Source organism: Eleutherodactylus coqui, chromosome 3, assembly GCF_035609145.1.
Source record: "Eleutherodactylus coqui strain aEleCoq1 chromosome 3, aEleCoq1.hap1, whole genome shotgun sequence".
Taxonomy (NCBI): Eukaryota; Metazoa; Chordata; class Amphibia; order Anura; family Eleutherodactylidae; genus Eleutherodactylus; species Eleutherodactylus coqui.
The window spans coordinates 116,877,784-116,900,754 of NC_089839.1; positions in this window are offsets into that span (position 1 = coordinate 116,877,784).

The window sequence follows — 22,971 nt, forward strand, 5'->3', positions numbered from 1 at the left end:
TGTTGTCCTGCATAGCACCGCATTGCAATGTGATGCAGAAAACAAATCGCAGCATGTTCATTCTTTTGGCGATATCACCCATTGTTTTCAATGGGGCCGGTGGCAGCAGCGCCGACCCCATTGAAACCAATGTGGGAACATCACAAACCCTGCTGTAGCTGTGACAGCCGCAGCAGGAGATTCCTTCAACGACCTTCTACCATTGATTTCAGTGGGGCCAGCGTAAATCACGGCCCGATACCGCTCTAGCCAGTGTGCAGGAGCCCTTAGATTGCTGCACAGTCGGCTAGCCAAGGAGATGGTGGGCCAGATTTGGCCCGTTGACCTTGAGTTTGACATGTGTGCTGTAGAGTGTAGATAGATTGTTCTGTGTTGTACATAGTACTGTAAGATAGGTTTGCGTTCATACAAGACTTATCCACTTGGCCTGCACGAATGAACAAAGAAAGGTGTTCACACCAACACTGACTGATATAAAAAGAAAAGTTGTCCCTAGCAACTTTTGGGAAAATTGACCCTGCCTACAAGCATAGGAATTGTACTGACAAGAACGGCCCTGCATCTCATACTTAAGGCCCTAGCCTGTCCCTAGAAGTAGGAAAGAGGACAGAACTAGACAGATGTAAGACAAACCTCATAGGTACTCAACACACAGATGTTACATGCTCGTCCAACACGCCAAACAAGACATGGATTCAGGCTTCTGTACACCAACGGATGGATGGGATACATTCAGTCCAGACCAGGCATCCGCATGTCTACAGATGGAGGGGATTCAAGTGCTGGTGCACCTACGGATGGAGGGGATTCAGGCGTCTGCCCACCTACGGAAGGAGGGGATTTAGGTGTCGGCGCACCTATGGACGGAGGGAAATCATCAATTCCCCAGTGAGGTATTTCCAACAGACAATGTCACAGGGACCTTTCGCAGCGACAGCTAAAAGGCAAAACAGCAGAGCTGAAGTCATAGCCACGTGAACTGGGGTGTCGTAATAATGTCACCCTGGTTGCACTACCTGTGATGGATGGCACACTGTAACAGATAGTATATGCAGTACAGCAGAGTGTGCCGCTACACACAGAAATAGAGCTATTAAATCATCTATAGACTATGAAGAATGCTGCAAAAACAGGACACTAGAGATTATGTGAGGCCCTTAGAATTGAGAGTGACAGTCTGAGGTCGCTATAATGTGGTACATTGACCAGCACATCTGTACAAGTCAAAGTGCTAACGACCACTTGTCCATCTTTCCGTGTGTGTGTGACGTGTGAGTTAAATGTAGAGCCTGACAGCATCTGTGAATGTCAGTTATTGGCTCTTAGCTCAACCCCCTGATCACATGATTGTGATGTCATCACAGGTCATTTATCCTTGTGCACTGAATGAGGGATTATGGGTGCACTACATTCCCTACATTCCCCACAAACCCCTGCAGCCTCAGTTGCTATGGATACAGCAGTACTCAGTCTGGCAGCTTGTAGTTTGTTGTGAGACAGCTGGACAGCTGTGTGGAGACTCCAATAAATGACAAATCTAAAGCAATAAAGAGATGGCAGCAGCATCAAAGGTGTAAAGTAAAATCCAGAATCCTTTTATTGCTCCATATCATTAAAAAGGCAACGTTTTGACTACATGTCTTTATCAAGCCTAAACATTGCTGATACACACCATCTTACATGCAAGTAGTCTACATACAATACATCCAATAAGTTTAAACACCCCACCCACCAATAAAACATAATACATTACACCTGGAAGTGTTAACGTGCGATAGTTTGATGATGCCCTCATAATCAGAGTCTCCATGTTTCCAGTTAGAGAGCAGCGTATCCGGAGAGGACCGCTCAGGTGCAGGCTCATTCAAGTGTCATCACGGCGCTGCAGGGACCGTGTCCACCGGAAGTATAAAGATATCATAAGCATATCCGGAGCCGGCAAATTCACGTCATTATCGGAACTTGCCACAACTAAGATGGCCGCCGCCATCATTACAGCGCATGCGTCAGGACTTCAGTCACTTCTATTGGCATAGAGCAAGTAAAACAACAACAGCTCGTGCCACATCCAAGATGGCCAGCTCACCGCCCAGTGCGCATACGTCACAGCGCCGGGATGTATCCAAATGATACCGGTGTCGATGCAGCCCTTTATGGCGCAAGTTACTACAAAGTGTAAACGTCCAATATAGTCTCTAAATTCCACCTATAGGGATACTAGATCTAAAGTCCCTCATCATCCGTTTATCCACCGATCATCCCATAAATCATCTGGGGACTATGTTACTCCCTATGGGCAAGTAATGAATCCATAGTCTGATTAGAGAGTCATCCTTATTCTAGTCACCATACTAATAAGTAGACAATTTCCTGTTGGTTCAATAAGGGGTCAAAAATTTAGCCCCTGTCATAGCCTTAATAGTCCCTCAGCATATGTCCCCACAGTGTGTAAAATAGTGTTTCGGAAAGATAGTAGCACCAATTGCACAGCCATTTAATTGCACACCCAATATGCTTATTAGAATCCGCATATATTGAATACAAGAAGGTAAAGTGCACCAAAAATACCATAAATTTCATGTACATAGGGCCACAAAAGTGGCTTAAAGTTATTTATTTAAAAGAAATTTTTCAGTATGCTCATCCAAAAGTGGAGACATGGAGAGTGTATCCAGAGTACACATCGACCCTGTGAAAGAACCAGAGAACATGATTAAAATCTACGTAAAGAGACATACAAAAAATATAGGGCAGGGAAACAAAAACAAAAAACAACAAAATATCAATATTAATAACATACAATTAAAGGGGTTGTCCGGCCATAAACATTAGATCTCATTACTTCTGTTTGCCCAATACAATGCACTTTGTAATATACATTGTGCATTGTAAATTAGGCAAACAGAAGTTATTCACTTACCTTTTGGGGTGCCCCCCCCCGTGTTGCTCCTCGGTTGCCATTGGTTCCGACAAGTCTTCTCCTCTTCTTGTCGGGACGACGGGGACGTGCTTCTCCAGCACAGCTCCGCGCATGTGCAGAAGAACTTCAGCCGCTGGGAAGCTCAGTTCTGCCTGCAGGGGAGGCGTGGCTGCTGGCTCTTCATCTCCAAGGTAAGAATGAGTGGAGGGGCGGGCTCTCGCGGGAGGGGGGAGGATGGATGGATGTGTGCAAGTGGTGTGCAGGGACACAGCTGACAGAAGTCGCGGGAGAGGGGGGGGGCTAGTGGTGTGTGTGTGTAAGTGGTGTGCGGGGACCCAGCTGACAGAAGGCGCGCGCGGGGGGGGTGGATGGATGGATGGATGTGTGCGGGGACCCAGCTGACAGAAGTCGCGCGGGGGGGGGGGGGTGCAGTGATGTGTGTGTGCTAGCGGTGTGCAGGGACCCAGCTGTCAGAAGTCGCGGGGTGTGCTAGTGGTGTCAGGAGACCCGGCTGTCGGGGAAGGAGGGGGGGGGGGGGGCGGTCATATAGACTTGTTGCGCTGGAGTGTGCAGTCACATAGACTTGTCGCTGTGGAGTGTGCGGTCACATAGACTTGTCGCGGTGGAGTGTGCGGTCACATAGACTTGTAGCGGTGGAGTGTGCGGTCACAGACTTGTAGCGGTGGAGTGTGCGGTCACATAGACTTGTAGCGGTGGAGTGTGGGGCCACAGACTTGTAGCGGTGGAGTGTGCGGTCACATAGACGTGTCGCGGTGGAGTGTGCGGTCACATAGACTTGTAGCGGTGGAGTGTGCGGTCACATAGACTTGTCGCGGTGGAGTGTGCGGTCACAGACTTGAAGCGGTGGAGTGTGCGGTCACAGACTTGTAGCGGTGGAGTGTGCGGTCACATAGACTTGTAGCGGTGGAGTGTGCGGTCACAGACTTGTAGCGGTGGAGTGTGCGGTCACAGACTTGTAGCGGTGGAGTGTGCGGTCACATAGACTTGTAGCCGTAGAGTGTGCGGTCACAGACTTGTAGCGGTGGAGTGTGCGGTCACATAGACTTGTCGCAGTGGAGTGTGCGGTAGGGGGGGTACTGTGGGGGGGAATACTGGGGGGGGCACTGTGGGGGGGCATGTGTAGGGGGGGCTGTGGGGGATCATTAGGGGGGCACTGTGGGAGAGTGCACTGTGGGGGGGGGGGTCGCTGTGGGAGGGGCACTATGGGGGCATGTGTGTGTGGGGAAATATTTTGTTTTACTTTAGCAGGGTGGGGGGGCAGTAGGTAGCCTTGCAGTGGGGGGCTGCAGGAGAGTTCTCTCTCGGCTCTTCCCTGCCCCTCTCCATTCACTATACACTGTGCTGCTGTTTACACTCATGGCAGGATTTTATCCTGAACCATGAGTGTATGACTGTCTCCCCTGGCCACAACCCCTCTGAGTATAGTATGCAGCAGGGGGCGGGGAGAGACTGTAGAGCAGTTCAATAGAGGTGGGCGTGTCATGGGCGGGGCTAGGACGTGAGCTGAGGGAGGCCATGAAATCCTGCCTTTTCATGCCTCTTACTGCCATCGGGAGCGCGCACACAGAAGAGGGAGAGCGCAGAGCATTGTGGGAAGGCAGCACAGAGGCGCCATCTTTGAAAGCTGCAGTGAAGATCAGATTCTAAGGTAATAAACTGACATTCCAGCTGATCTGCCTGTCGGTTTGAGCCCCTGTATGCTGTGTGTTACTATCCTTACTGAAAGGAAAGCAGCAGCATTATAAAAATTTTTTACCCTGTGTGGCCGGACAACCCCTTTAAGCTAAAAACAAATCCAGTACAGTACGAGAAAAGGGATCTTAGATATATGGCGAAAAATGATAATCCATGTTCAGACTGAGGGGGTGCATTGTATTCAAAGTACAGATCCAGTATAATTCTTTTTTCTTCAGGAGATGTTCCCTATCTCCCCCTCTGGTCAATGGAGGAACATCATCAATGATGCGAAAACGCAATTGACTAATTGCGTGTTGTTTATCACTGAAATGTTTGGAGATAGGTAGATCAAGACATTTTGTGCGAATGGTACTTTTATGTTTTGTAATTCTTGTCCGGACTTCTAGAGTGGTCTCACCGACATAACCTAGCCCACACGGGCAGGTTATCAGGTATATAACGAAAGAAGAGGTACAAGTATATTTCTTTCTGATCTTATATCTTTTACCCGTGGAGGGGTGATAGAATGAATCTCCTTTCGCTAGTTTCCCACAGCAGCAATAATTTAAGCAGGGGTAGTTTCCAGGCTTGAGTGTTGCTAACAATTGTTGACTCTGTGTTATGGGTGGTTGCACGTCCGACCTAACCAGTCTGTTCTTCAAATTAGTAGATCTTCGATATGCCATCATCGGTTTCATTTTAAATTCTATCACGTTTTTACAACCCATTGATAGTAGTGGCCAATGGCGATTAATTATCGCCGAGATCCTCCCACTAAAGGGATTGAAGGTTGAAACAAAAGGTATCCTTTCTGAGGATTTTTTAAGTGGTCTAGGTTCGAGGAGTATATTAGGGTCACATGCCCGTGCCTCATTGAAAGCTGTCAAAATGAGGGTTTCAGGATAACCTCTTGATCTAAACTTATCCGCCATGAATTGCAGTCGAACATCGACTTACTCGTCATGGGCGATCATTCTGACGCGTAGGAGCTGACTCCAGGGGAGACCATTAACGGTACTTCTCGGATGGTAGCTATCGTATTGTAGTATGCTGTTCCTATCCGTATCTTTAGTAAAACACTCAAGCCACCATCCTAAAGAATCACCATTGTGTCCAGAAATTGTATGCGTTCAGTAGAAAAATTCAAGGTAAACTGGAGCTCAGTATACTGGCTGTTCAAGAAACATTGAAATTTAGGCAATTCATTCAAAGAGCCCCTCCAAATGACAAAAACATCATCTATAAATCAAAGCCAGATCAAGACTCTACTCCAATGTGTAGATGGATAAATAAAGGTCTCTTCAAATTTGCGCATGCAAATATTTGCACATGGGGAGCGATGTTCGACTCCATGGCGGTGCCCTGTCGCTGCTCTTAAAACACCCCCCCGACAGGAAAAATAATTCCTGGTGAGGATGAATTCAAGCTTATTGGACCATACAAATGTACACATAAATAGCTTGTGTGCTCACATGACCTGTGATGATGTCACTGTCATGTGATCAGTCACATGGTCTCTGAACTGAATGAGGGATTACGGGAGGACTACATCCCCCACAAACCCGTGTGGCCTCTGTTGCTATGGATACAGCAGTACTCAGTCTGGCAGTTTGTAGCTGGTTGTGGCACAGCTGGACAACTGTGTGGAGACTCCAATAAATGACACCTCAGAAATTTCTACAGACATAGCTGGCAGTGCATATCGACCAACAACATTGAAGCATAGTCCTTCACCACTATTGTCGCGGCTTGTTGGTCGCGACAATGTCGTGGTAAAGTGGCTTTTCACAGGCTGTTACCGATTGCCTGATTAAGCAGGTCAAGGGTTAATGCATCGTGTGCAGTATCAGCTATTGCTGTCTGCCTTGCTGCATGACTGCATGTTGGATTAGCCATGCCTGAGAGTAGGGTGAAGGTGTGGTTCTCTATTCACTGTGCCATGGTTTCAGGTGCAGAGTAACTATTTATTTTCTGCCCTCCTGGTGATCAGTGCTGCTTATTTTCGTACACAGTGGAGTATGTGGAGTTGGAGCTTTACTGTGCCTGGTGTTCTGCAACTGCAGATAAGCAGCTGCTGGATCTTTTCCAGTTGTTTTGTTGTTTGTCTATTCTGTTTACTTTGAATGTCGGTGCGTCTCTCCAGGGGTTCTTATAGGGACATTCAAGTCCCAGAAAGAAGACCGCTGGGCCGTCTTTATTGAGACGATATCCCCACTTTAGGTAGGGACCTGTCACCCTCCCAGCTAAGTTAAGGCCAGGCTTCCTTCCTTCCCTGGAGTTGGTGCCACCATCCCGCATTACGGTGTTTACGTTTTTTCTACGCTTTGTACGTTCCCTGTCACAGTGCGATGTGGTGTACTCTGGTGTCACTCAGTCTGTACTTTTGTGGTTATCACCACCCAGCGTTCGTACTAAGCGTGTGCTGGGGCTCTGCACAGACGTGACATAAAAAGCAGCCAGATGTTTCCTCAGCTGCCTTTTTCTGCCAGGAACATGGATCCCCTTGAGGTATTACCTATCCAGCTTAGGTCTCTGGCTATTGAGGTTGCTGAAGTCAAGCAACAGTGCTTGGGTGGTATGCGTTTAGGCCTTATGCACACGGCCGTGACAGGCTCCGCAAGCGGATTACCGCAGTAGAGTCCATCACGGTCCCCCCAAATACCCCATACGTACCTCCGGATCCGCTGTCCGAAGTCCCGCATGACGCGCCGGCGCGCATGCGCAGTACAGCGCATGGCACGCCAGCAGTGTCATATGACGCGCTGCTGGTGTCACATGACCCGCCGGCAGCGTCATATGACGCGGCCGGCGGTGGGTGCAGCGCATATTCACGCTATAATTCCGCTGTGCTACAGCGGAAGTATACCGTGACGGGCGGCTTCCCTTGACTACAAAGGAAGTCGTCCGCGCATATACCCGCAGCAAATAGGACATGATGCAGGTAATTTCATGCTGCGGAATTCCGCGGTGGAATTCCGCAGCATGTACATTGAGCTGTTAGGTTCAATAGAACCTAATAGCTTCAGTTAAACGCCACAGATTTCCGCTGCGTAGAACGCCGTGTGCATCAGGCCTTAGTTAGAGAACCTAAGCTGGGTCTACTAGATAGTTTTTCTGGTAAAAGGCAGATGTTTTTTGCATTCAAAGAATCCTGCAATTTGTAACATACCGGTAGTAACATAGTAACATAGTTTGTAAGGCTGAATGATGACAATGTCCATCTAGTCCAGCCTGTCTATCCTCCTGTGTTGTTGATCCAGAGGAAGCCAAAAACCCCAAGAGCAGAAGCCAATTAGCCTTTTTGGGGGAAAAATTCCTTCTCGACTCCCTAATGGCAATCAGACTAATCCCTGGATCAACCCCTAATATTTCCTACCTGCTGTATACCCGGATTAACAATTAACCTAAGATTTATATCCTGTAATATCCTCCCGCTCTAGAAAGACATTAAATCCCCTTTTAAACTCCTCTCTGGATTTTGCCTTCACCACATCCTCAGGCAGAGAGTTCCACAGTCTCACTGCTCTTACAGTAAAGAACCCCTTTCTATGTTGGTGATGAAACCTGCTATCCTCTAAACGTAGCTGATGCCCTCTTGTTACCGTCGCAGTCCTGGGTATAAGCAGATCATGGGAGAGATCCTTGTATTGTCCCCTCATGTATTTATACATAGTTATTTGATCACCCCATAGCCGTCGTTTTTCTAGAGTAAATAATCCCAATTTGGATAGCCTGTCTGGGTATTCCAGTCCCTTCATTCCATGTATTAGTTTAGTTGCCCTTCTTTGAACCCCCTCCAGCACTGTAACATCTTTCCTAAGCACTGGTGACCAGAACTGTGAGCAGTATTAAGTGCCTTATATAGTGGAAGAATAATGTTCTCGTCCTTCGCCCCTATACCTCTTTTAATGGACCCCAAGACTTTAATAGCTTTTGCAGCAGCTGACTGGCATTGGTTTCTCCAGTTTAATTTACAATCCACTGGTACCCCCAGATCTTTTTCCATCTCACTTTTCCCTAGCAGTGCCCCATTTAGTGCATATTGGTGACGTACATTTCTCCTGCCCATGTGCATAACCTTACATTTATTCACATTGAACTTCATTTGCCATTTTTCTGCCCAAGCCCTTGGCTTATCTAGGTCCGTTTGTAACCGCATATTGTCCTCTGTTGCATTAATTATATTGTATAATTTTGTGTCATCTGCAAATATTGATATTTTACTGTGCAGCCCCTCTATCAGGTCGTTGATAAATGTATTGAACAGAATGGGGCCTAATACTGAACCCCGTGGCAACCCGCTAGCGACGGTGGCCCAATCAGAGTATGAACCATTTATTACCACCCTCTGCTTTCTATCATTGAGCCAAATTTTTACCCAGTTAACCACGTTTTCACCCAATCCGAGCTGTCTCATTTTCTATATTAGCCTATTATGCGGCACAGTGTCAAATGATTTAGAGAAGTCCAGATATACGAGATCAATAGACTCTCCCAGGTCCAGCCTGGAGCTTACTTCATCGTGGAAGCTGATCAGATTGGTCTAACATGATCGACCCCTCATAAACCCATGCTGGTGAGGAGTTATTCCGTTGTTCTCCTTGAGGTATTCCATGATGGCGTCTCTCAGAAAGCCCTCCAATATTTTTCCTGTTACTAAAGTGAGACTTACCGACCTGTAATTACCAGGCTCACTTTTGGTCCCCTTTTTGTAAATTGGAACCACGTTGGCAATGCGCCAATCCAATGGTACAATCCTGGTCTTGATAGTGTAATGGAAAATATTTAATTATAAAATATTTGATTGTAAGGTATTATAATTGTTATATGGATTTAAAACTGCGCAATGACAGACACCATTGAAATATACAAGGAGAAGCTGCTTTGTGTAACTATACTGAGGGACATATGTCTAGATGAGATAAGAATATCAAGGAGCTTCCACATGTCGGCTCAAGGGGCTCTACCAGAGAATATCAAGATACTGGGGGGGGGGGGGGGTTGACGCCTCACACTATAATGTAACAAAGTTATAAAAGTAGTTCATGAACTGGATATATGTGAGTGTATATATGTATATGTGTATATATATATATATATATATATATATATATATATATATATATGTGTGTGTGTACATGTATGTGTGTATGCCTATATGTATATAGATATATGTATATAAGTGATATTTGAAATATTACGCCACAGAATCATCCTGAAATGTATTGCACAGATCGCGTGACCATATTCTTAGCTAAGACATATGCTGGGATAAGATAAGAAGTTCGAGCTACTTGGGCCCCTCAGCACTCCGTCAAGTGGTTATTCACTGCAGACTTGGAAGTTTCTGGAAGGTATGCAAATGAAGGATTAGAATGTATCCAGTGAATGTCAAGTAATGTCTGAGAAGTAACCAATCAGAGTTCGGATTGAGAACTGTGCAAAGAACTATGATATTTCTTGAATTAATGAGATGTAGCCAATGGACACGAAGAAGGGTTAAGTTGACCTATGAGAAATGTTGGATTGGAAACTAACCAATAAACCGCATAGTTAATTGTCCAATGATGCTGCAACACCCCAATGCAAGGGGGCTATAAATAAAATGCCCAACTTCTATTTGTTGGGAATTACTTTGATGAATCCATAACTGTGTGGGCTCTGTCATTTAATTCCTCCGTCATATGACGTACTGAACTCCAGGTGTGGCAGCCCTACTGCACGGGTCACCTAGACTTCAGTCACAGGGTACACTCTGCTGTCCCTCATCAGGCTATCGTCGTAGCATGGGTCATATGACGTCATTCACAAGGTACACTCCGCTTTCCCTAAACGGCCATATATTTTTGCTGCAACAATAGTATCCACAAATATTAGATATAGCGGCCTAGCTATCACATCACTTAGTTCCTTTAGTACCCTTGGGTGTATTCCATCTGGGCCTGGCGATTTATCGATTTTAATCTTCTTTAACCGGTTCCGCACTTCCTCCTGCGTTAGGTATGAGATATTTTGTAAGGGGTTCATTTTATTCCCCTGCATCTCGTGTGGCATTTCCTTTTCGTTTGTGAATACGCTTGAAAAGAAACTATTTAATAGATTTGCCTTCCCTCCATCATCTTCAATGATTTCTCCTCTATTATTCTTTAAAGGGCCAGTGCTCTCGGTGCAGATCCTTTTGCTGTTAATATAGTTGAAAAATAGTTTTGGGTTGTTTTTGCTCTCTTTGTAGTTTTAACTGTGCCCTGTTTCTTCTGGTGATGAGTCTCAGAGGGTAGGGCTGGTAATCTCCAGGTTGCAGGGAGATCCCCAGGCCTGGGTGTTCTCATTGCCTCCCACCCCTGAGGCTTTTTTGTCGGTAGATTCATTTTTTTCGGCTTTGGGCCTGATCTATGATAGAGATAGAGTGTCCCTGGCGGAGGGTAAGATTAGAGGCCTACTTCAGGGGAAATCACCTATTGAAGACTTTTCCTCAGAGTTGCGTAGTTGGTCTAATGATGTACAGTGGAATGACCCCGCATTGCGGAGTCAATTTCGCTTTGCAGCAAGATAAAAGATCTAATGGTTTCACGTCCCGCACCTAGAACTCTTAGGATACCATGTCCCTTGCCATACGGATTGGTCGATGGTTGAGGGAGCGGACAACTGAGCTATCCTTTGCTTCGTCTGTAGAACCCGTGGAGTTGATGAACCCATGCAATTAGGCTCTTTGTCTAGTGCAACGGGGAAAAGAGAGAAGCAGGGGACAGAGGTCGCTGTTTTTTCTGCAGCAGTAAAGGACACTTCATACAGGTATCCAGTGGTTCCAATAAAAGTACCAGAACAATTGGATGAATATCCCACTTCTCGTTTTATTTAGAATATTAAAATTAAAATCCAGCTAATAAACGCATTTCGGGGTAAAACCCTTCATCTATTGCTGTCTGCCTTGCTGCATGACTGCAAGGAGGTGTGGTTCTCTATTCACTCTGCCATGGTTTCAGGTGCAGAGTAGCTATTTATTTTCTGCCCTCCTGGTGATCAGTGCTGCTTATTTTCATACACAGTGGAGTATGTGGAGTTGGAGCTTTACTGTGCCTGGTGTTCTGCAACTGCAGATAAGTAGCTGCCGGGTCTTTTCCAGTTGTTTTGTTGTTTGTCTATTCTGTTTACTTCACGTGTCGGTGCGTCTCTCCAGGGGTTCTTATAGGGACATTCAGGCCCCAAAAGACCGCTGGGCCGTCTTTATTGAGATGATGTCGCCGCTTTAGGTAGGGACCTGTCACCCTCCCAGCTTAGTTAGGGCCATGCTTCCTTCCTCCCCTGGAGTTGGTGCCACCGTCCCGTATTACGGTATTAACGTTTTTTTTTACCCTTTGTACGTTCCCTGTCACTGTGCGGTGTAGTGTACTCTGATGTTGCACAGTCTGTACTATTGTGGTTATCATCACCCTGCGTCCGTGCTGAGCGTGTGCTCCAGCTCTTCACAGACGTGACAACTATCTTCACATCTCCTGAATGTGATATCATGTCATCTCAAGTGTTATATTCCATACCATCATCAAACTACTAATGAGCACTTGACCGTAAGTATGTATGTTTGTGTGTGGGTGCTTCTCATGCTCCACCCATTGTGATGTCATGACAGGCCCTACAACATATGTAAAACACAGAGCCTGACCAACAGAAGAACAACAAAGTTACGGTTCTTGGAAGGGGAGGACAAAAATAACAAAATGAGAATACAACTAAGCCGTTCTTATCCCAGACACAACTCAGTGATCTTGACAGAAGACACCAACCTACCACCACCACCACAGGGATCTGGGGGGCTTAGGGACCTGCGGTGACATCATTGCTGTGGGAGGAGCCATTGTGCAGTTTGGTAGAAAGTACTGTATACTGGATAAACCGACAGAAGCCACCAGAACATGTGATGATGTCACTGTCATCTGATCATCTGTGTGGGTGGAGTCAGGGATGACATGACTAGGGGCTGATCGCTGCATCCAGGAGTCTACTGAGCTGGTGATGTCTGGAAATAAGCATGAATGTACCATGTAGTAGAGCTGTGTGTGTTATGTGTGGGGATCATAATGGATGTACCATGTAGCACAGATGTGTGGCGCCACCACAAACACTGGTACTATAATTTCCTAATAATTACTAGTATTTGTATAGTTAGCAGTATGCCTGTATAAAAAAAAAGGACCTTCCGGTTTCTGGACAAAGATTCTGTCCTGTCACATAGCTGGTGTGTGTATATTACCTGCAGTTGTTCTTATTGACTGCTGTCCCTCCGGTCTGCGGTTTTTGGATGCCATGTCCAGGATGACTGCAGTAGTTTTGTAACTACCTAATACATACTTTGCATTGGTCTCTGATTGGCCAGTGCTGATCATGTGAGCAGGTATGGTGCTTTGATAGTCTAACACTTAGCTAATATTAGGTACAGGACCCATAACTTAGTGACTATGAGATATTGAAGTATAGCAGTATATTATCAGTAAGAACCATCAAATATAGAGAGATTCAAGTCCCCTAATAGGACAAATGTAAAAAGTTTAAAAAGTTAATATAAAAAAATAAAAACGTTAAAACTCTACCTTTCTCCCTTTACTATTCAAAAAAATAATCACAAATCTGGTGTCGCCGTATTTGTAATGACCCACAGAAAAAAATATTACATTATTTAATCCGCACGGTGCATGCCATGAAACAAAACAAAAAACATGGCGAAAATAACTCATTTTAAATATCTTGCCTCAGAAAAAGCAAAGATAGGACATGCGAGTACAAACTCGCATGTCGGCTCCAAGGTGTGCTCAAAGATAGTACATGGCCTATCTTTGCTACATGCTTTCTATAGGCTCCTATGGGAGCCTTGAAAACACACTGCTTGCACCTATGATCATGTGAACAGGCTACTTCAAGTACCTGGAAGCAGCCCGTTCACGCAATCTTTACAGCTCCTATAGCTACAATCTTTTTGCGCTGCTATCAGCGCAACAACTATGTTCGTCTGAACAGGCCCTCTGGCTGAGCTTCATAGGCCTTCTAATGTACTACTATACTGAAGTATAGTAGTGTATTAGAAGAATGATAAAAGATGCTGATATTAAAGCTAATTTTGCCTATCTTGCCTTACAAAAAATTAAATAGAAAGTGCTGAAAACATGGTGTGGATCATCAATTGTTAGGGATCTTTGAATGCAGCAATAAACAAAAATACATTTTTTTTAAAAGTGTGAAAAAATTGTAAAAGAAACCTGTATAGATTTAGTATTAACATAATCATATGGGCCTGCAGTACTAATTTACTGTATAATTTACAGTGCATGATGAACACCATTAAATATAATAATAATAAAAAACATGCTAGGGGCGTGGCCTAGGACATGAAGCAGTAAGTCGCACCTCTTCAGAGCTCCCGCTATACCCCGGCAAATACACCACTTGCACCGCATCCACGGACGCAGCACTGCCTTTATGGGCCGCATAAAGGGACAGGGAGACCGGGGGACCCCGGAAAACGACGACACAGGCCCACTAGATGCCTACCTGGCTCATCTGCCGAGACGGCCGGCCGGCATGGAGGACTCCAAGATGGCGATGGCGCCGCCGCTCAGGGAAGGGGGAGGAGCCTCACCCCCGCTCTCAACCGGGACGCCACAGACGCCTGCAAGGTACTCTCCCACGGCACAGGGCAGCAATATAAGCTCACCAGACCCCTGAGGACAGCGGGTCTCATCCCCACAACCCCAGAGGCAGATTAAGCCGGCCAAAAGCCTCCCGCGGCAGGCTCCGCCCACCTCGTCCGGCGCCATACCCAAGAAGGGGCCAGCAACCAGGGCCTTCAGAGGGGGTTCCCAGACACCCCAGCGCAGAGAGACCCTTGCAAGGGGGACATGAAAAACGCACCTCAGACCCGGGGATCGCAGCTGCCGCCTAGAGACACCCAAAGCCGGGGGAGCAAGAGCATAGGCTCCCAGGCCAGGGAGGTGAGAAATAGTACACCCCTGGCCACAGCAGCTCAAGGGATAAACCCCCACAGCCAAGCACCAGCTATGACAAGCTGCGACAGCAGGACCCCAAACGAGCCCTCAGACTATGACCCCCCCAGACGAGCAGCTCCCTGAGACCTCCGAAAGCACCTCTCCTACAGCTGCGACGCCCCCATCAAAGGGGCCAGAACCCCAGGCTCACACTAAATCTACCCCGCTGACAGATTCAGATGAAGACGACGGCGCCGACGACAAAGAATGGGACTGGAAAGCCCACCTAAAGAGCATTCCTACAAGAAGCGAAGTCGACGCCCTACTGAAAAGGGCAACTAGCTCACAAATGCAAGCCATCGAAGCCCTGCAAACAGACATAAAACACATAGGTCACAGAGTCGCAGAATCAGAAGAAACGCAAATCCAGATGCAGACACAGCTCACTGAACACCATAGAATTCTACATTCCTCGCAAATCACCAATATCTTAACCAAGCTCGACGATATTGAGAATCTCAATAGAAGGAATAATATTCGAATAAGATGCCTGAGCGAGGAAGTAGAATCAGCGCAACTAGAGAACTGGGCTACAAAAAGCTTTGGCGACATCCTCAATAGATCCGAAAATAACCCTGTGGAGATCGACAGGATCCACAGATCCTTGGGCCCCAAGAGTACCGACCCAGCAAGACCCCGCGACGTCGTCTGTAGAATTCACTTTTACAGAGAAAAAGAAGAGCTCCTCAGAAGAATCCGGGAATCAGGCCCTCTAACCTACAAAGACACTAACCTACTAGTTCTACCCGACTTATCTAGAAGAACCTTGCAACTCCGCAAAGCTCTGATGCCCATACTGACGGCGCTAAAAGAAAGAAACATCCCCTACCGCTGGGGATTCCCCTTTCAGCTGCACACAGGAAGAGACGGGCGCTCAGCCACATTTAGGGGACTGGGTGATCTCCCAAGGTTCCTGGCCAAACTAGAACTCTCAATGATAGCCATCCCTGACTGGCCCAAAGCCGACGCGCCAGACCCGCAGCCTCCAAGAGAAGAATGGCACCTGGTCAGCCCAAACGGGAAACGCTAGCCAGAGAGAGCGGAATCCCTCCTCTCTGGGCCCTTTATGCCTACTGTCTGTGACAACAGCCTCCCGTCGGAGAACTTTTCGTTAAAATCCGTGGATGCCCTGAACCATACCCCCTTGTGGGTTCAGCATTAGAAGCTGGGGTACGGGGGGAGCCGAGGTCTGGTGTTCGGGTCCAGCTTCCCCCATACTAGGCCAGCAGCACGAGTTGCTGCAATCTATTTTTTTTGCTTTTTGTCCCTTTTTTTTCCCGCAGCTCTTTCAGCTGCGTGCAGTTACATTCGGAGACGGGATCTTCCCTGGCCTAAGATCCCGACTCATCATGAATATAGTTCTAACTGGTACCTGTTTTTGTTTTCACCTTTCTCTCCCCTGGTTTCTCCTCTCCTCTAAATTTTCCTCCCCTAGGATTCTCCTTCCTACAACCACGAGGCTGTCTCCTCAACAGTACTGGCGATGTCTCCCTGAGGGTAAGCAATGGCACCTGTGACAATAAGCTCCTCTAATGCGAGAGGCCTAAACAGCCCCGGGAAAAGAAACCAGATTTTATAGACTCCATAAAAAAAAGATCATGATTGCCTTCCTCCAAGAAACCCACTACACTACCGCAAGCATACCCGCATGCCACAATCGCTATTACCCATATTGGTTTCATGCTCCCCACCCCGACCGCAAAGTTGGAGGTGTCTCCATAGCCTTCCACAAATCTCTTAAAACACAGATTCTGGCACTGGAGAGGGAGGGGGAGGGGAGATACCTATTCCTGAAAATTAAGATATTAAAGGACACTTTCACCCTCGCTAACTTTTATTTCCCTAACCAGGGCCAGGCTCTCTTCGGCTCCAGAGCTCTCCGGAGACTATCAGAATTTGCAGAAAACTCGACCATCATAGCCGGAGGCGACTTCAACATGGTCCTAGACCCACACCTGGATACCTCCTCGGGGCGCTCCTCGGTCTCGTTCTCAGCCATCCGCAAACTGAAGAAACAACTGGTGAGTCTACACCTAATCGACCTGTGGAGATCTCTCCATCCGGCCGATAGGGACTACAGCTGCCATTCGCGTGTCCACAACTTGTACAGCAGAATCGATTACATCTTTATCTCACACAAATTGTTAGATGGGTCCCCTAAATGTACTATAGGAAACTTCCTCTGGTCCGACCATGCCCCAGTAATGGCCGAACTTAACCCGATAATACAGGATTACAGAGGATTTAACTGGAAACTAAACGACAATTTACTTAAAGATCCCACCTGCATGGACGACATAACTAAAACAATTACTACCTTCTTAGAAATCCACACAACCGACACAACCTCGGCGCCGCTTAAATGGGAGGCTCTAACATGCACCCTGAGAGGAGTCTTCATCTCGCACGGCTCGAGACTGAAAAAAGAACGGTTAAGTAGACTCAAACAGTTGTTCCGAGACCTAGAGTCCCGTGAAACAGCTAACAAAGCATAGAGGTCCGAAGCCTTACTAACAGACATCACAAATATAAGACACGAGATCTTGGACATACTCGACCAGAACACCCTGAGCGCAAGGGACAGATTTCGGGCGGGGCAATATGAGTACAGCAACAAGAGCGGGAGGTGGTTGGCTAGGGCACTGCGTCCCCAGACCCCCCAGACGAACATCATGTCCATCCGTGACCCCTCAGGGACCGAGGTTTGCGCCCCTAGCGAGATTCTAGAAACCTTCAGGGTTTACTACTCCAAACTTTATAACATACCCAACCAGGGGGACCCGGATGGACACACCCAAAGCGAGCCTACAGCACAGTACCCACACCGTCACACACACACCACCATCTGAAGTGCTGACTCAGAAGCACTCGAGAGTGACTTATCGCCCTCGGAACTTACCCAGGTTCTGGGCGACTTGAAACTGGGGAAGAGTCCGGGCCCGGACGGGTTCACACCAAGGTTCTATAAATTACTGGGAGGACAATTATCAGAACTTATGTTGTCCGCCTTTAACGCCGTCTCCAAGGGATGCCCATTTCCCCCTCAGGCCCTGTAGGCCAACATAGCCGTGATCCTGAAGCCTGGAAGGGACCCTCTCTCATGTAAAAGCTATAGACCCATCTCCCTCATAAACAGCGACCTTAAAATATTCTCAAAAATGCTGCCCAATAGACTAAACCCCCTAATCCCGTCCCTTATCCACACTGATCAAGTCGGATTTGTCCCGGGAAGGGAAGCTAGAGAGAACACGATTAAAACAATATCTCTGATAAATAAAGCTCGGATCTCCCATACCCCACTGTGCCTTCTCGCAGTTGATGTCGAGAAGGCCTTTGACAGGGTGAGATGGTCCTTCCTGGAGCAAGTGTTGAGGGAGGTGGGTCTGGGCCCGAGAGCATGGCCCTGTACAGTAACCCCTCTGCGCGTATCAGAGTGAACGGCCTCCTATCTGAGCCTTTTCAGATCCGGAATGGAACCAGACAGGGCTGCCCCCTCTCCCCACTCCTATATATTCTAGCGATGGAACCGCTGGCAGCAGCCCTGAGGAGCAACCCCGACATTCAGGGGATGCCAAATGGAGGTGGAGAACAAAAAACCCTCATGTTCGCAGATGACCTGCTGCTTTACGTCACAAGCCCCAACACGTCCCTGCCCGCAATTCTAGAGGAATGAACAAGTTATGGGAAAATTAGCAACTTTAAGATAAACCCTCAAAAATTCGAAATACTCAACATTTCCATACCATTAACGGAGGCCAACCGGTTGAGCGAGTCATTTTCCTTTATATGGAGAAAGGACTCCTTAAAATACTTAGGCATAAACATCCCAGCAAATCCGTTGGATATCTTTGATCTTAAAGGGGTTGTCCCGAGGCAGCAAGTGGGTCTATACACTTCTGCATGGCCATAATAATGCACTTTGTAATGTACATTGTGCATTAATTATGAGCCATACAGAAGTTATAAAAAGTTTTATACTTACCTGCTCCGTTGCTGGCGTCCTCGTCTCCATGGTGCCGACTAATTTTCGCCCTCCGATGGCCAAATTAGCCGCGCTTGCGCAGTCCGGGTCTTCTCCTCTTCTCTATGGGGCTCCGTGTAGCTCCGCCCCGTCACGTGCCGATTCCAGCCAATCAGGAGGCTGGAATCGGCAATGGACCGCACAGAAGCCCTGCGGTCCATGGAGACAGAGGATCCCGGCGGCCATCTTCAGCAGGTGAGTATGAAGACGCCGGACCGCCGGGATTCAGGTAAGCGCTGTGGGGGTTGTTTTTTTAACCCCTGCATCGGGGTTGTCTCGCGCCGAACGGGGGGGGGGGGGGTTTAAAAAAAAAAAAAACCCGTTTCGGCGCGGGACAACCCCTTTAACTACAAACCCCTACTCTCCATATTTGAATCAGAACTGACGGGTTGGTCCAAACTACACCTTTCCTGGTTCGGCAGGATTAACTCACTTAAAATGAATATCCTGCCCAGAATTCTCTACGTCTTCCAGACCATGCCATACGACATACCCAGGAGCTTCTTCACACTCTTACAGAAAGCAACAACAAGATTCGTGTGGAGAAACTCCCCACCGAGAATAAGTTACAAGATTCTTACCCGACCACGGGCAGCAGGGGGGGGGGGGGGGGGGGGGAGGCTTGCCAGACCTAGAGCTCTACCACAAGGCAGCAATAGGGAAATGTATCCTTGACCTACTTCATTACCCGGACACAAAAACATGGGCGACTTTAGAGACAGAACAGAATAAGCTAAACCTAGGGGGCGCATTCTGGGTTCCGGGAAGAGTAGACTGGAGAGGACAGGGGGCCTCCCCCCTTGCCGTAACTCTCCTGGGGGCTTGGAACCGAATAGCCAAAAACAGGAAGACAATGAACAAACCGGGACCACTAACACCCTTAACCGGAAATCCCCAAATCCCCGCCACCCTAACAGTAACCAAACTATCAATCCTACCAGACGCACCCAAGCCACGAACTAGAGAGGTCTGGGGACCGAACGGTATGCGCCCGCTGGGCAATTTAGTCGGGGCATGCAGACGAAAACCAGGTTCCTGGATGCAATACTTCCAGGTGAGGGACTACCTGGGATCGTTTGGGAACCCTGGGTCACTGAGCTCGGAACTCACCCCATTCGAAGAGCTCTGTGTCGGTCCTGACTCACCCCCACACGCGATATCTCTGCTGTACGGGTTGTTGGTTGACGTGAGAATGGGCGAGATGCGACCACCATGGGAGGCGAGATGGGAAGAGGCACTGAATATACGGTTCTCCGGAGAGCTCTGGAGCAAGACATATCAGCTAACCCACAAGATGTCCATCTCTACCAAAGCACAGGAGCTCAACTATAAAATCGTCACACAATGGTATAGAACCCCGGACAGGCTCCACAGAATTTTCCCAGAAGTCTCAAACACATGCTGGAGATGCTGTTCCGAAGTAGGAGACATGTTACACATCTGGTGGGCCTGTCCGTTAATTGCGCCTCTTTGGGGAGACATCGCCAGGGTCTACGAGAAGGTTTGCAGATCCCCTATGGCCCTGACCCCCGAGATCGCCCTCCTTTCCATGCTTCCCGGCCCTGTGACTAGGACCAAAAAAAGCCTTTTAGGCCACTTCGTCATGGCCATGCGCCACACCATCTCCCAACACTGGAGACGGGGAGGGGTGATCCCGAGGACTGCATGGGTGGAGGCGGTCGACCATATTAAATATATGGAAGACCTCTGGAACAGCGAAACTGTGCAAAACCAATCCGCAGCTGCGTCTCGAGATGCCTGGGTGGCCTGGGTAGATTTTAAAGGCTCCCCATCACTCCTCAAATGGCTTGCGGACGGCTCTTTATAGACAGAGATGTAAACCTGTCTGCGGGGCGCTGGGCTCTCCTCCTAACTCGCCCAACTAATCCCCCTTACTCCCCTCATCCCAGCATTAACATACACTTAGCGAAACCAGGAGACAGCCAAACCCTCTCCCTTCTCCCTCCTTTCCCCCTCTTTCCCAGTCATCCTCTCTCCTCAACCCCCCTCCCCCCTTCTTTCTTTTCTTTCTCTTCTCTCCTCCCCCCAACACTCTCTGGGGTATTTCATTGTGTTTGTTAGTTCGGTTCTGTTTCTTATATAATGTTACCCACAAAATTTATTTGCAATGCACATCACTTAATCCCACAGGGATAAAAGGAATTGTAGAAGCGATGGTCCCTGAGTGGCGGGCACTGCGGGAGACTCCCTCAGGAGCTCAAAAGCTGACATTAATAAACGAAAGTAAATGTCTCTGAGAAGAAGAGACCTTCACAGAAAACGGGAACCAAAGACCCCGTAACCTACATAACGACACTATGGCCTAGACGGGTTCGCCCCTACCCATTAAAAACCTTGAATATTAAGCTTCCGACATAAAAAAGCGGAGAGGCACGAATCCGCAACAGCCTGCGACTCATACCGCGCTACAAGAAAAGAGAATGACACCCTGTATGTTCAAGTATTACTCATTTTATCGCAATGTTGTATTGTTGGCATAGAAAATCAATAAACATATTTTGAAAGAAAAACATGCTAGAATTGCAGATTTTGTTAATCTCACCTATAGAAAAAAATGGAATGATAAGCAATCAAAATGTTATATGTTTTCAAAAATTGAATGAATGAAGACTAGAGCTCGTCCCGCAAAAAAAAGCCCCCATAGAGCGTCTTCGAAGAAAAATAAAAATGCTTTTGCTCTTGGACTGCAGCAACACAAAAGGAAATCTTTTTTTTAAAAAAGGGTTTTTTTTGTGTACAAAAATAGCAAAACATTTATAAACTGTATAAACTTGGTATCGCTGGAATCGTGCTGACTGGAGAAAAATCTTATCATGGTATTTATTTTGCACACTGAATGCCATAAAAATGAAATCCAAAATATAAGTGACAGAATTTCGTTTTTTTTACCTAATCCCCCTAAAAATAAAATAAGTAAAAGTTAGGCCAGGCTCACACGAACGGGTTATATTCCGCAATCGGAAATCCGCATTGGAAGATCTGCGATCCTTTTTGGAAACGAATTGCGTATGGACAGCATATCGTCTACATGGAAGAAAGATTGCAGGCAGGGAATTAGGGCTTTTCTATGTGGTCTGCAAGTGATTCCATTGCTCATACGCAATGCTAATTGCGTATGGGCTTTGGGTCTCACGCATCCATAGACATCAATGATGGTCATTTGTGCAAAATCCGCATTAAAATAGAGCATGCTGCAATTTTTTTTCCACTCCCCAAATACGCAATTTGTACCCACAGGTGTGTAGGAAAATGTGAAAGTACATGCCTTTCAGTGCCCACGTTTTACCGCGGATTATCCACACAGACAGCGATTGCGAATTATGCAATTCAAATCTGCTCGTGTGAGACCGGCCTTATTTGTGGCATATTAGACCAACCATCTAGTGTCAAAGAAGGTGCTGTTATAATGTCTGGAGGTTATATTATTGTTCCCAATAACTCTCTAGACAGACTCTGGGATCACATGGTACTAATGCAGAAAGGACGGTTGTGTCAGCTTGCTTTACAAAGCACCGACCGATAAACAAGTCCCTAGTGTCCGCTTACCAGTAGACAAAGGTGCCAGGATAAGGCTCGCACGTCCACCCACCAATGGACATGTAAGACAAACAAACAAAAACCGTGCGTCCAACAACCAGCGGATGGGTGAATTAAGCATAGGGCGAAAAACAGACATAGACCAGACTGACAAACGCCCAAACACTCACCAAGCATACGTGCATGCATGAACAGATTGAATAGCTGTCATATGTACAAGGTATTGGTTCATGAGTTAGCCAAGTCACTTAAGTCCACAAGCCCACTTCACGGGTCTTCGTTGTTTTGTGGGTACCTACTCTAACGAGACAACTAACCCCCATGAATCCTGCCTGCATGCAGGTGCAGTGTCCGAGCAGCAGGCCTACAGCTGAGGAGACAACACGTAGATGTTATCGTGGTCAAGGGGCATTACCATCAACTCTCCTGAGGGTAGCTCAGGACCTAACTCCGTCACCGCAGGGGAAGATCACACGGATAGTAACTGGGGGTTACCTTAAGTCCAATTGTCACTCGTGACACCACCATTCCTTCTCCTGGAGTGGATCTTGTAGATGAATAAAATAATCCAACATCAGAAGGATATTTTTTATGGAACAAAACCGGGAACGGTCCATCTTGTCCATTTACTTAACTTCTCATTAAAGTTGATAACAATAGCAGTAATCACAGAATACAAGACTTTCTATTTCGGTGGAACTCACAGGGTTTTGGAACCATCCAAGTTATCTGCAGGTCCA